This window comes from Globicephala melas, chromosome 12, assembly GCF_963455315.2.
Source record: "Globicephala melas chromosome 12, mGloMel1.2, whole genome shotgun sequence".
NCBI classification, from domain to species: Eukaryota; Metazoa; Chordata; class Mammalia; order Artiodactyla; family Delphinidae; genus Globicephala; species Globicephala melas.
The window spans coordinates 24,148,326-24,162,132 of NC_083325.1; positions in this window are offsets into that span (position 1 = coordinate 24,148,326).

The window sequence follows — 13,807 nt, forward strand, 5'->3', positions numbered from 1 at the left end:
ATCCATGATTTAATAAGCCTTCCAAATGATTCTGATGCCCACTTAAGTTTGAGATTCACTGATTTACAACCTATTATTGCTAGTGTTAAATTTTCAATAAATCTTTTTACAAGACCTAAAATAGAATACAACAGTAAATCATCATGGTAGGCACACATGACAAAATAATTATATACATCTAAAATATTCGTCCTCAACTTCTTCATGGACTAAATTGATATTTTAGCAATACTTAGGATAACTTAACATTTTTCTAAGCACTGATATGTTAATTATCAATACTGGAATCATAGATCAACCAACACTTCATGGCTTTATATAAATAAGCTCTATTCTACTATTTTTTTCTAATTGTATTTCAAATATAGGCCAATAGTTTAGGATTTTATCATGTCACTCTTCCTTCAATCTACTTTTTTTGAAAGAGATACATTTTTCATTAATTTATTTTGACCATGAGTCAGAAATTATTTCATGGCCTACACACCAAGAAGTCATCAACATATGGAGAGAAGTGAGATGAATCTGACCTCCAACACTTTGTTTAAGAAACTGCCTTCCCAGAAACTTAACATGTGAATTCTATGGTTTCAATTATCCTGCATTAGCTCAAGCTGGCAACTGCAGTCTTTGAGGTCAATAGACAGTATTAATAGATATGCTGTTAGTATTGCAACTGTGTTAATGTGAAGTTTGAATGCACTGGTTTGAAAAAAGAGATGGCAAAATATATGTGAAAATTTCTGTAACTCCTCACAGTGTGAAATTTTACAGGTTTTCAAAACTGACTTCCTCCTCTACCTAACTCCCATTCCCACTGGGTTTTTTTATTCATGTTTTAAAAATTTCAGGAATCTATTGTTAAACCTTTATAAAAATTTCTCTTACTTTTCCAAGGTATTCAAGTAGTGGTGCCTTTTGAAATATCATCAGATGCAGGGTTCCCTTGGGGGACCATTTATAAAGTTTACTTTCTTTTCCCCAAGGTAATACAGTGATTTATCATTCACTTTCTAAATTCCTTAATTTGGTTCCCAAGAAGTAAAAATTTTCTGTGTATTGTCAAATATCTGATAAGAATCTATTTATTTTAAAGCTGTTAGACTAGTTCTTAATATTCCTAAAGGATTCAAGTTGTTGTGTTTTTTTTTAACATCTTTATTGGAATATAATTTCTTTAAAACGGTGTGTTAGTTTCTGCTTTATAGGGATTCATGTTTTGAAGGTCTCTTTTGTTAACTTTTTCAAAATGTGTGGTTCTTTTTGAAATACATTCCAAATGCCAATGGAATGTAGTTGAGCTTTTATTATTAGAGATTAGTTTTAAACCTCCAAAGCATCTCCATTTACCTTTTAAAAACACCTGATAATATGAAAGAGAAAACAAATTAAGCAAGTATTTCAAGAGCAACAAACAATTTTACATTTAAAAGTATATGTCCTTTACAGACTTCAGGTGACAGGCATTTTAGAGCCAGTGGAGGAACAATGCAAAGAAGAATGGGCTTCTAAACTAAGAGAGAAAATACTGTTTTAGCACATATTAACTGTAGCTCCTTGAGCATGCCACCTGACCTGTTTGAACTTAGTTCCTAATTACAGAATATAGAAATAACACTTATTTTATATGGTTAATTTAAAATGAAGCTTAAATAAGAATATATACAAAACTAGTGCCATGCTTGGTGCATACAGTGATCTCAATAAATGTATTTATGGTCCCTTTTCCCAGACACAGCAGTTCTCAATCATAGATGAATATTAGAATTACCTAGTGAACATTTTAAACTACTGATTCTCTCAACTCTATTGCCAAAGATTCTGATTAAATTTATCTGGGCTAGATTCTAGATATCCATAGTTTGTAAAGTTCCCCAGGTGATTCCACTGAGTGGCCACTATTCAGAATCCCTGCAAAAAAGCATCAGTCCTTCAACTTTCATGCACTTCAGAAATACCTGTGAAAACTTTTCAAATTTTATATGTCTAGCCTTTAATCTTTGAAGATTGTGATTCAATAGAATTGGATAGATTATCCTTAGGAGTTTCAGGAAGATATTTTGGTCTCCCAGACTATTTTAGAATGTCTAAAATCTTAGAGCTGCTCTCATCATCTTAATTCTGCCTCAGTTGCATAACGGCTTTTAAGTGCCTGTCCTACATTTTTGTATAATATTTGATGACAACAACTTTATGAAGTAGATATGACAAAAATAGTCACTCCTTACTTGCCAGGTCAAAACACTTGAGTTTAGAAAAAGTAAATAGGCTTACTGTTAACACTGAGTAAATTATAAAGATTAGACTCACATTTGGGTTGTGTAATGTCAATAATAATTATTATAACTTATCAAGTTTATTCTATTGCCAGGTATTATGCTAAAATATTTACATTAAATTTTGCATTAATTGATCAGCTTATGCCACTATTATTATCTTATACCTTCTTTCCTTTTAAAAATATTTTATTGTCATTTAAAAACAATGATTTACTTCATATTCACAAAATGACATTTTTTATGAAAAATAGTTATTTTCAAAAAAATTAATGGGAAGAGTGGCAGTGATTTATGTTTTGGGAAGTATCTTGGATATCCAGCTTAGCAGAAGATGGCTGGATTCCATAGAAGACTAGATTCCATTTAATGCATTTCAATATTTTCCTTACACAGATATGTGACTGGAAAAGAGAGGACCTCATGACATCCCTGAAAAAGTCTCAGGGACACCAAGGGCCCTATGACAACACTTTGAAAATATCTACTCTGTTACAGCAACTGGTATAGTAAGTTTTCAGTCGATGAAGCTTATTATTATTATTAGAAAATGTATCATCTACAGAGAAGAAATAGAATTAAACGTGACAGAACAGAAGGAATACTGAATTGAAGGAAAGGCTCTTGGATAACAGTCTGTATGAACATAAGCAAGCCTTGTTAGCTGTCTGGCCTCCAGTTTCCTCATGTATGTAAACTGGGCTGATGAATCTCAGAGAGTGATATTCATGCTCAGATGCTTCCTGAGCAGGCAGGCCTCAGCCTCACCTCTTCCTCATCCAGGGCATTTCTGCCAGGGGATATTTTTCTGCTTAAATCTTTGTATAAAGGCTCCTATGACTAAAAATTATTCAATTCCATGCATTGGTGCTCTCTGGGTCTCGTCCCAGTTCTGACTTCCTTTTTTTCTTTTAATTGAAGTATAGTTGACATACAATATTATGTTAATTCCACATGTACAACATAGTGATTTCGCATTTAAATACAATATTAAGTGATCATCATGATAACTCTAGTAACTATCTGTAACCCTAAAAAGTTATTACAGTATTATCCACCGTATTTCTTACACTGTATATTACATCCTATGACTTACTTATTTTATAACTGGAAGTTTGTAGCTCTTAATCCTCTTCGCCTATTTCACTCAATCTCCCAACCCCCTCTCCTCTGGCAACCACTGGTTGGTCCTCTGAATCAAAGTGTCTGTTTTCATTTTGTTTTCTTTGTTTGTTTTGTTTTCTTAGGTTACACATGTGAGATGTTACAGTATTTGTTTTTCTCTGTTTGACTAGTTTCACTAAGCATAATAGCCTCTAAGTCCAACCATGTTGTTGCAAATAGCAAAATTTTATCCTTTTTCTTATGGCTGACATATATATATATATATATATATATATATATATATATATATATACATCTATTGATGGAAACTTAGGTTGCTTCCATATCTTGGCTAATATAAATAATGCTACAATGAACATAGGGTGAATATAATTTTTTGAATTAGTGCTTTTGTTTTCTTCAGGTAAATATTCAGAAGTGGAATTTCTGTGTCACATGATAGTTCACTTTTAATTTTTTGAGGAACTTCCATACTATTTTTCATAATGGCTGAAATTTACATTCCCACCAACAGTGCACAAGAATTCCCTTTTTTCCACATCCTTGTCCACATCTGTTATTTGTTGTCTTTTTGATGATAGCCATTCTGACAGGTATTAGGTAATATCATTGTGGTTTTGATTTGCATTTCCCTAATGATTAGTGATGCTTAGCATCTTTTTATGTGTGTGTTTGCCCTCTGTATGTCTTCTTTGGAAAAGTATCTATTAAGGTCTTTTACCCACGTTTTAATCAAATTGTTTTTTTCTGATATTGAGCTGTTCTTTACATATTTTGGATATTAACACTTAATCAGATATATCATATGTAAATATATTCTTACATTCAGTATGTTGCCCTTTCATTTTGTTGATGGTTTCTTTTGTAGTGCAATAGCTTTTGTTTGATATAGTCCCATTTGTTTCTTTTTGCTTTTGTTTCCCTTGCCTGAGGAGTCAAACCAAAATAAATATTGCTGAGACCTATGTCAAAGAGTATACTGCCTATATTTTCTTCAAGGATTTTTATGATTTCAGGTCTTACATTTAGGTCTTTAATCCATTTTGAGTTTATTTTTGACTATAGTGTAAGAAAATGGTCCAGTTTCACTCTTTTGCATAGAGCTGACATGTTTCCCCAACACCATTTATCAAAGGGGCTTTCTATTCCCCCACTGTATATTGTTCACTCCTTTATCATAGATTAATTGACCATATAAGCATGGATTCAGTCCTAGGCTTTTATTCTTCTCCATTGGTCTATGTGTCTGTTTTGTGACAGTACCATATTGTTTTGATTACTATAGCTTTGTAGTATATTTGAAATCAGGGAGTATACCATCAGTTTTGTTCTTCTTTCTCAAGATTGCTTTGGCTACTTGAGGCCATTTATGATTCCACACAAAATTTAGAATTATTTGTTCCAGTTCTGTGAAAAATGCCATTGATATTTTGATAGAGATTGCACTGAATCCATAGGTTGCCTTGGCTAGTGTGGACATTTTAATAATATTAATTCTTCCAATTCATAAGCATGGAATAGCTTTCCATTTAGTGTTGTCATCTTCAATTTCTTTTACTTACGTCTTATAGTTTTCAGAGTACAGGTTTTTCAACTACTTGGCTAAATTTATTCCTAGGTATTTTCTTCGTTTGATTCAATTATAAATGGGATTGTTTTCTTAATTTCTCTTTCTGGTATATCAATATTAATGTATAGAAGTGCAACAGATTTCTGTATATTAATTTTTTATCCTACAAATATACTGAATTCATTTATTAGTTCTAATAATTTTTCAGTGACATCTTCAGGATTTTCTATGTATAGTGTCATGTCCTCTGAAAATAGTGACACTTTTAAGTCTTCCTTACCAATTTGAATGTCTTTCATTTATATTTCTTGTCTGAATGCTCTGGCTAGGACTTCCAATACTATAGTGAATAAAAGTGGCAAGAGTAGGCAGCCTTGTCTTGTTCCTGATCTTAGAAGAAATGCTTTCAACTTTTCACAAAGTAATATGATGTTAGGTATGGGTTTGTCATATGTGTCCTTTATTATGTTGCAATATGTTGACTCTGTCTTCACACTGTTGAGAGTTTTTATTATAAATGCATGTTGAATTTTGTCAAAAGCTTTTTCTGCATCTACTGAGATGATTATCTACATTTTTCCTTCATTTTATTAATGTAGTATATCACATTGATTGATTTGCAAATATTAAACTATCCTGAATCCATAAAATAAAATCCACTTGATCATGGTATATGATTGCTTTAATGTATTGTTAAATTCGGTTTGTTAAAATTTTATTGAGGATTTTTGCATCTATGTTAATCAGTGATATTCAAGGGTAATTTTACCTTTACTTTTTGTGGTGAATTTGTCTGGATTTGGTATCAGGGTAATTCTGGCCTTGTAGAATGAGTATGGAAGTGTTCCTTCCTCTTCAATATTTTGGAATATTTTGAGAAGGATGGGTGTTCATTCTTCTTTAAAGTTTTGTAGAATTTACCTGTGAAGCTGTCTGGTCCTGTACTTTTGTTTTTTAGTAGTCTTTTTTTTATTATTATTACTGATCAATTAGATCAGAAATTATCTTTACTAATAATCAGTCTGTTCATATTTTCCATTCCTTCCTGATTCAGTTTTGGAAGAGGGTATGTTTCTAGGAATTCATCTATTTCTCTAGATTGTCCAATTTGTTGACATAGTAATCTCATTCATAGTAATCTCTTGTGATCTTTTGTATTTCTGTGATGTCAGTTACAACTTCTCTTTCATTTCTTATTTTATTTATTTGGGCACTTGCTCTTTTTTTCTTCATAAGTCTGGCTAAAAGTTTATCAATTTGGGTTATATTTTCACAAAATAGATCTAAGTTTCATCAATCTTTTCTATTAATTTTTGGTCACTCTCATGTTTTTTTTTTTTATTTCCTTCCTTCTACTAGTTTTGGGTTACATATGCTCTTCTTTTAATAGTCCCTTTAAGTGTAAGATTACATTGTTCATTTGTGATTTTTTTGGTTTCCTGATGTAGGCCTGTATTGCTGTAAACTTCCCTCTTAAAACTGCTTCACTGAGTCTGATAGATTTTGAAAGTTTCTGTTTACATTTTCATTTGTCTCAAGGTACTTTTTGATTTCCTCTGGTTTTTTTTTTTTTTTTTTTTTTGCGGTACACGGGCCTCTCACTGTTGTGGCCTCTCCCATTGTGGAGCACAGGCTCTGGATGCACAGGCTCAGCGGCCATGGCTCACAGGACCAGCCACTCCACAGCATGTGGGATCTTCTCGGACCGGGGCACAAACTCGTGTCTCCTGCATCGGCAGGCAGACTCTCAACCACTGCGCCACCAGGGAAGCCCTGATTTCCTCTTGATTTCTTCAATGGCCCATTGGCTGTTTATTACCATGTTGTTTAGACTCCATGCATTTGTATATTTTTCATGTTTTTTCCTTTGTAGTTGATTTTAGTCTTATAACCATTGTGTTTGGAAAAGATGCTTGATATTATTTCCATTTTTTTTAAAAAAAATATTAAGTCTTGTTTTGTGGTCTAACATATGATCTATCCTGAAGAATGTTTAATGTTCACTTGAAAAGAATGTGTATTCTGCTGTTTTATGGAGGAAATATTCTGGATATATCTATTAAATTCATCTGATATAATGTGTCCCTTAAGGCCAATGTTTCCTTATTGATTTTCTGTCTGGGTAATATACTCATGGATGTAAGTAGGCTGTTAAAGTATCCTACTATTATTGTATTTTCCCTTTAGTGTCTGTTACTATTTGTTTTATGTCTTTAGATGTTCCTATGCTGGGTGCATATGTATTTATAAGTGTTATATCTTCTTGTTGGATTGATCTCTTTATCATTACAATGTATCTTTCTTTGTCTCTTGTTACAGTGTGTTTCAAAGCCTATTTCATCTGATATAAGTATTGATACCTCAGCTTTTTTTGTTTACCATTTTCATGGAATATATTTTCCCATTCTCTCATTTTCTGTGTGTGTGTATCTTTAGATCTAAAACGAGTCTTTTGTAGGCAGCACGTAGAGGGTGCTGTATTTGTATTCACTCTGCCGCCCTATATTTTTTGATTGAAGCATTTAGTCCAATTACATTTAAAACAATTATTGACACGTATACATTTATTTTCATTTCATTAATTGTTTTTTGGTTGCTTATGTTTCCTGTCTATTCCTTTATTCTTTTTTGCTCTCTTCTTTTCTGCTTTATCCTTACTGTTGTGCTTGGATTCCTTTCTCTTATTTTTTGTTTATGTATTATAGCTTTTAGTTTGTGGTTATCACAAGATTCATATATAACAACCTGTGTATATACATGTTTATTTTAATTTGATAATCTCTTTAGTTCAAATGCATTTAAAAATCCCTACATTTTTATTCCCTCTTCCATGTTTTGTGTTTTTGATGTCATATTTTACATCTTTTTATTTTGTGAATTCCTTGTTTATTGTAGATATAGATTATTTTACTACTTTTGTCCTTTAATCTTCCTACTAGCTTTTTAATTGGTTAATCCACTAGTTTACTATGTATTTGCCTTTACCAGTGATGTTTGGCATTTCACAATTTTCTTATTTCTAGTTGTGGTCTTTTTTTCTACTTAGAAAATTACCTTTAACATTTCTTGTAAGGCCTGTTTAGTGGTGATAAACTCTTAGCCTTTGCTTATCATTAAAACTTTTTTTATTTCTCCTTCAATTCTGAATGATAACCTTGCTGTGTAGAATATTCTGGTTGGAGATTTTTTTCTTTCAGCACTTTGAATATATTGTGCCACTTCTTCTGGCCTGCAAACTTTCTCTAGAAAAGTCAACTGATTGTCTTATGGGAATTCCCTTGTATGTAACTAGTTCATTTTCTTTTGTTGCTTTTAAGTTTTTTTTTTTTTAATCTTTAATTTTTGACATTTTAATGAATACGTCTTAGTATAGACTTCTTGTTTGGACATGAATGTTTGTTTTCCTTCCCAGGTTAGGGAAGTTTTCAGCTGCTAATTCTTCAGATAAGTTATCTGCCTCTTTCTCTCTCTCTTATACTTATTGAAACCCTATAATGAGCATGTTAGTACAATTGATGTTGTTTCAGAGGTTCCTTAAACTCTTTTTGATTTTTAAATTTATTTTTCTTTTTTTCTGTTCAGCTTAGGTAATTTCCACTACTCTGTTTTTCAGATTACTGATCCATTTTTCTGTATCATCTAAGCTATTGCTTATTCTCTCTAGTGGATTTTTTATTTTAGTTATTATATTTTAAGTTCTGGTTAGTTCTTCTTTATATTTACTAATTCTTTGTTGAAGTTCTCACTGAGAAGAGAGATTCTTGGTTGAAGTTCACACCCAAGTTTGGTGAGCAAATTTATGATCATTACATTGAACTTTTTATTGGGTAATTTGCTTATTTCCATTTCGTTTGGTTCTTTTCCTGAGATTTTTGTCTTGTTCTTTCATTTGGAACATATTTCTGTGTCCTGCTTTTGTCTAACTCTCTATTTATTTCTATGTATTAGGTAGATTAATTACATCTTCCAATCTTGGAAAAGTGGCCTTATGTAGAAGAAATCCTATGGGGAATAGCAATAAGCTACTTTCTGGCTCTCAGTTCTAGATGCTCCAGGGTGTCCACTATCCCCAGGTATGGCTGGTTAGGAAGCCCAGTGACTTGTGACTGCTGCAGGTATGCTTGTCAGCAGGGCAAGATCTCTGCATGTTTGGCTGCAAGGCCCAGCAGTGTAACTGCTGCAGCCATGCTGGTAGGCAAGGAAAAACCTGGAGCTAACAGGCTAGAGGAAGGATTCCCAAATGACCCCTGCTAGCAGAGTGTCAGCATGGTAAAACAAGATCACAAAATGCCTGCCATTTGTGTCTTCATCTCTGGGGGAATCCAACTGCCACTTGCTTTTCTGGGAGGCACCTTTCAATCTGTTGCCTCTCTGTTGGGACTAAGAGCATTTGAGAATTTTTATGCACCCTTTAAAAATGGAGTCTCAGTTTTCTACAACTCTTTGGCTCTCCCAAACATAATCCCCACTGTTTTTAAAAAGCAGATGCTTTAGGGGATCATCTTCATGGTGCAGGACCCTTGGGTTGGGGAGCCTGATGTGGGGCTCAGACCCCTCAGTCTTTAGAAAGAATCTCTGTGGTTATAACATCCCTCATGCCTGTTGGTTTTCATGCCCAGGGTGTGGGTCCTGACGAGACTGAATCACTGTCTCTCTTATCTTGTTGTGTTTCCTTATTTATATCTTACTTGTGGAAAATCTTTTCTGTTAGTCTTCACATCATTCTCATAGATAGATTCTCTGTAAGTAGTGGCAATTTTGGTGTGCCTGTAGGAGGAGCTGAGCTCTTCCTACTCTGCCATCTTGACCCAAACTTATTCCTTTTTCTTTTATAAACAAGATGAAAACTATCTGGTTCTACAAGAATTAATTTAATAGATACTGCAGTTGGTGACCTTCAACACACCCTGAAATAAGTTTAGGTCAGAGATCAGGAATGAGGCACTCTGTGCTCTGGGAAAACTGGCAGAACATGCCTCCAGATAGATATTTTCAGTAGAAAAATTTTTATGAACCCAAACTCTTGCATCTTCCCAAACTTAGAAAAGCATGAAAATTATAACTGTGATATCTGTTCCTCATGACTAGCAGCAACTTCTACCAAAATGTGTGCTTGACTGCATGTACCACCTTCACCAAAATCATATATATATATATACTGATCTCCCCACTCCCCTACAGCTTTGGAGCAGTTCCTCAGAGATATCTGAGGCTGTCTCCAGACTACAGTGCTCAGCAATCCCAAATAAAACTGAAATTCACAGCATTCTTGTTGTACATTTTGCTTTGGTGTTTATTCAGTCCTCAAAGGAAACTAGGGCTTAACAGTCAAAAACAACTTGCTTGAGACTATGATTTGAACTATCTCTGACCCCAGCATCACTGCACCATCACTTATTCTTCATTTCTCCTGAAGTTCCAGTGTTCTTTCCACTCCTTCACATTGCTATGGCAGCCTTGATATCATCATCAGACACCATCGGTAGAGTGTTTTCTGTTATTCTAATTCCTAGGAAAAGCAATAGGGAAAAATACATCAATTTCTTGAACTCTCTGACCCTAACTTTTGGTTTTGGTACCTGAATACTCGAATGAATTCCCTTCCCAAATCAATTAGGACTTTTTGGTTGCTACTCAGTAAAATTTCAACCCAAACTTTATTTTTTAATGTTTTCTAATTAAACATTAGAAAAATTTTGGGTCATGTAAATTTGGAAAAATTCAGAGTTAGGGCTGGTTTTAGACTTTGCCTAATTTAGCAAGAGATGAAACAATGTAAATAGGACCTGGTTTTGTCTGTCTCTTGATCAGCTTCTACTCTCTTACTTATACGTTGTCTTCATTCTCAGATAAATTAACCACTTATGATTATAAAGTGGCTATGCTCTACATTCAAGTAGACAAATGAGAAAACCTGCTCCCCACAGCTTCAACAATTATTCATAAACTCAGTTTCATTACCTCTGACTGGCCACGTGCCCATTCTTAAAATGATCTTTACTGCCAAGGCATGTGACACTGTGTCTGAATCACACACCTTCTCAGAGGCTAAGTACAGAATCTGTTTCATAGAAATTCTAGGAACTAGAAGTAGAAAATAAGCACATTTTCGAAGGCAAAATTGATTTGTTGATGGAAGGAGGTAAGGTTTCCTTACATGTCCTATATTGCAATTCAGTCATTTATGATATATCACTATTTTCTCCTGTTCATTTATATTTCAAAACTGAACATTTATATGCATTGACTCATTTCTGGTATTCTTAAGTTTGTTCCTAATAAAATCACAACCCATGTGTTTCCTCTGAGGGTTGTTCCTTGTCAATATATACACCAATTTTCAAAATAAATTTGCTAAAGATTTAAAAGTTGGATGGACAAAGTCTACTGGCCATCAAAGGTTGTTTGTTTGCCTGGCAGGGGAATTATGTTAAATTGGACTTTCCTTTGTACTACTTAATTAGCTGATTTTCTCAAAACTCTAAGCATACATGTCACATCTAGAAAGGACATATGCTCACCTGTAGTGGTCATTAACTTGGACTGAAGACTTTAACACCATATATAATGCAGCAGTTCAGAGATCAAAATCTTTAGATTCTCTAGATATCAGAATCTCCTGATTCAAACTATGCCTTTTTAGTCATAATAGAAGAGTATTGTTTTGATAGAAATATGACTAAAATAGTGATATATTTTAACTTTTAAAACAATCAGGAGACAGTTTAAAAGTTAATAAGTTACTGTTTATTAATTAGTAATTTTTATGAAAATAAAAGAACATAAATTTAGAGAATCTCAAAATTCATTACTTTCAAAATCATGTCTCTATATATGGGGTTTGTTTGTGTGAAACTTCAAATAATAAATATAATTATAGGGCCTATAAAGAAATGTGTTGGAATAATATTATGATCTTCCAGAAAGCTGTTTCCATACCAAGTTACTATAGTTTTGTTTTTTAAGGTGAAGGTAAACAAGTTTTTCCTCAACATAGTACGTTAAAAATATTCAGAGCAATTACAATCTCCTCTAATACCATAATTAATGAAAACTCAGTTGGTTTGCTTCCTATTTGTATTAAGCTTTCAGAGATTTTTATTTTAATTTTTTTCTTATATATAAGCTTTAGTGAGAGAATCAGACTGAAAACTTTACCTTTTCAATATTCCTCATAGATTATTTCTTATTCTAATCCAGTCAGAATTGTTCTCTCTACTCTGATTTTTCCTTGCCTTTTTCAAAGCTTATATTTAAATCTAGAATAGTATGAATTAATATTTGCCCTCCACTGAGGAGAGAGAGGAGATAAAAAGTAATCTTTATGATATTTCTCTAGACTTAAAGATTCAATACATGTTAGCAAATGCATATTTTATTTATGAAACTGTTATTTCACCTAATTCCTCTTTTACAGATGCTGACTCTGTTATTTAACATGATGAAAATTTCTGCCTAGCTGTACTTTTAAAATGTGTTAGACATATTTATCTCATTCTGATGCTTTCATTACAAACTATACTTTCAACAACATGGGTTAAATTTCTCAAAATACTGTCATAAAAAGAAATAATTATAATAATTGTTTGTCTTTTCTATTGCTTCTGGTTATAAAGTGCTGCCTGTCAATAGATTAATAACCAAGAGGAAATACATCAGTGGAATTAGAGAATTTTTAATTTTAAAAAAGTTAGGTAACATATTTACCAACCACTTTATTTCAAAATTGGATTAATTGCAATTCAAAGAGGTGAAGTGACTTGTTCAAATCTGGAAAGCTAGGTCATATTTCAAAGGTGGCATAAACTAAAATTGTTTTCTTCTATTAGATTGATTCATGTTCCATCAATTACTGTCTGGCATTTTAGTTATGTATAAAGCCCTTGAACAATATTTACACTGAGGTGGTTCATATATATTTTTAACACTCAATAAATTTTATTTTATTATTATTTTTTATTGAAGTATAGTTGATTTACAATGTTATGCTAGTTTTAGGTGTACAGGAAAGTGAATCTGCTATATGTATAACTATATCCACTCTTTTATAGATTATTTTCTCATATAGGCCATTACAGAGTATTGAGTAGGGTTCCTTATGCTATAAAATAGCTCCTTATTAGTTATCTATTTTATATATAGTAGTGTGTAAATGTCAATCCCAATCTTCTAATTTATCCCTCCCCCTCTTACCCCTTAGTAACCATAGTTTATTTTCTACATCTGTAACTCTATTTCTGTTTTGTAGATAAGTTCCTTTGTACCCTTTTTCAAGATTCCACATATAAGAGATATAATATGATGTTTGTCTTTCTCTGTCTGACTTACTTCACTCAGTATGACAATCTCTATGTCCATCCATGTTGATGCAGATGACATTATTTCATTCTTTTTTAGGGCTGAGTAATATTCCATTGTATATATGTGCCACATCTTCTTTATCCATTCATTTGTCTATGGACATTTAGGTTGCTTCCATTTCCTCGCTACTGTAAATAGTGCTGCAATGAACACTGTGGTGCATGTATCTTTATGAGTTATGGGTTTCTCTGGATATATGCCCAGGAGTGGGATTGCTGGATCATATGGTAGCTTTATTTTTAGATTTTTAAGGAAATTACACACTGTTCTCCATAGTGTCTGTACCAGTTTATATTAACAGCAACAGTGTAGGAAGGTTCCCTTTTCTTCACACCCTATCCAGCATTTATTATTTGTAGATTTTTTGATGATGGCCATTCTGACTGGTGTGAGGTGATACCTCATTGTGGTATTGACTTGCATTTCTCTAATTAGTGATGTTGAGCATCTTTTCATGTGCATTTTAACCATCTGT